Source organism: Procambarus clarkii, chromosome 30 (genome assembly GCF_040958095.1).
Source record: "Procambarus clarkii isolate CNS0578487 chromosome 30, FALCON_Pclarkii_2.0, whole genome shotgun sequence".
Lineage (NCBI taxonomy): Eukaryota > Metazoa > Arthropoda > Malacostraca > Decapoda > Cambaridae > Procambarus > Procambarus clarkii.
Window position 1 is genome coordinate 21,037,515 of NC_091179.1, and position 2,601 is coordinate 21,040,115.

Below are 2,601 nucleotides of genomic sequence, written 5' to 3' on the forward strand. Positions count from 1 at the left end.
GGGTGTTGTGGTTTCTGTTCTAGGTTCTGAATTATACCAACGGTCCAAGTGTCTTCTTATAGCAGCGTTTATTTCCGCGTTGCTATATCCGTTGTTCACCAATACCTGAGTTACTCTTTCAAACTCTCTACTCACGTTGCTCCATTCAGAGCAGTGGGTAAGCGCTCGACGAATATAAGCATTGAGAACACTGGCTTTGTATCTTTGGGGGCACTCACTTCTACCGTTCAGGCATAATCCTATGTTGGTGGGCTTGGTATATACGTTGGTGCTTAAAGAGGTTCCTGTTTTTGTTATTAGTACATCCAAGAATGGCAGACTGTTATTTTCACTATTTTCATGTGTAAATCGAAGTACTGACTCTCTCTCTAGGTGTCTTTTTAGGTCAATTAGTTCATCTGAGTCTTTTACTATTACGAATATGTCATCTACATAACGGCAGTATACAGTTGGTTTTTGTCTGCTACTGAAGACCCTATCTTCGATGGTTCCCATATAAAAATTAGCAAATAAAACTCCTAAGGGGGAGCCCATTGCTACTCCGTCTATTTGTAAATACATGTCTCCTTGTGGACTGATGAAAGGGGCTTCCTTTGTACATGCTTCGAGAAGACTTTTCAAGTGTGGCTCAGGTATGTCTAATTTGGGGGTGCTCTCGTCTCTGTATACTCTGTCCAGTATCATTCCTATGGTTGTGTCGACTGGGACGTTGGTAAAAAGGGATTCAACGTCCAGGGAAGCGATGATTCCATCGGGCTGGGTAGATTTGATCAATTCTAGGAAATCTGCTGATGATTGTAGACTAAACTTACTTGGAGTGTATGGAGTTAGGAGTTCATTAAGTTTCTTGCCAGGTGATAAGTTGGGGTTGGTATTTGGCTGATTATAGGGCGTAGTGGGTTACCTGGTTTATGCGTCTTAACATTGCCGTAGGCATATCCTAAGCCATAGTCGCCTTGAAGTTTATTGAAATGCACACTACCTTTCTTTGCGTTGATTGCTGTAATTGTTTTGTTTACTTTCCGCTTAAGGTCTTCTACGGGGTTCGGGGTTTTAAATAATAAATACAGAATATGCGGTCATATTCAATGAAACATGTTTGAAAGAAAACCTGCTGCCAGTATACACCAATAATATATATATAATATATATTAATATATATATTATATATATATATATATATATATATATAATATATATATATATAATATATATATATATATATATTATATATATATATATATATATAATATATATATATATATATATATATATATCAGCTTTATATATCAGATGCTGTGTGCTTATAAAAAGGAACTGCCACGTGTGTTCAGCGCCAATAAGACCTATGCGGTTACCTTTATTCTTATGTTCAGATTTAGGAAACACCTGGGTAAAACCTGATTCGGTAACAGGGTGATTGATTTGTGGAGCCAATAATCGCGTAACGTTGCGGAGGTGCATTCTGCAGTTACCTGCATTTCTGCATCCCATCGTTCTAGATACGTTGGTTATAAATAGGAGCTGCCTCGTATGGGCCAATAGGCTTTCTGCAGTTGCCTTTATTCTTATGTTCTTAAATTTTATTATGTTCTTTAGAAAGGCGGGTAATTATGGGGGTGACATTATAGAGGTGTATAAGTGAATGCATGTATATAACAAAGGAGATTGGTTATAAGTAGGAGCTGCCTCGTATGGGCCAATATGCTTTCTGCTGTTGACTTTATTCTAGCATAGTTGAGGCAGATGATAGTGGTAAGGATTGTGATGTTGTGTACCGTGACTTTAGCAAAGCTTTTGATTCAGTGCCACATGAAAGACTGATTAAAAAGATAGAGTCTCATGGTATTGGGGGTGCTATATTAAGCTGGATTAGGGCATGGCTATACCAAAGGAAACAGAGAGTTTGTATAAATGGAATCAAGTCAGAGTGGGAAAATGTTGTTAGTGGAGTGCCTCAAGGCTCTGTCCTGGGACCTCTGTTGTTTATAATATATATAAATGATTTAGATTCAGGTTTGAGTAGCAACATTTGCAAATTTGCCGATGATACGAAAATCGGTAGGGAAATTAATTCGGAGGAGGACTCAATATCACTTCAAGTTGATATAGATATGGTTTTGAAATGGTCAAAGGATTGGCAGATGCAGTTTAATGCTGATAAATGTAAAGTTCTTAGGTTAGGTAATGATGATAGAGTTACAAGATACGAGCTAGATGGTGTTGAGATTGCGAAGTCGGATTGCGAAAGGGATCTGCGAGTTACGATTAGTAAGAATTTAAAACAAAAGGATCAATGCATAAATGTTCGTAATAAGGCAAATCGGACATAAGAACATAAGAACATAAAAACAAAGGCAACTGCAGAAGGCCTATTGGCCCATACGAGCCAGCTCCTATATATATAACCACCCAATCCCACTCATATACTTGTCCAACCCGTGCTTGAAACAATCGAGGGACCCCACTTAAGCACGTTACGCGGTAATTGGTTCACAAATCAACAACCCTGTTACTGAACCAGTATTTACCCAAGTCTTTCCTAAATCTAAACTTATCCAATTTATACCCATTGCTTCGTGTTCTGTCTTGTGTTGATAC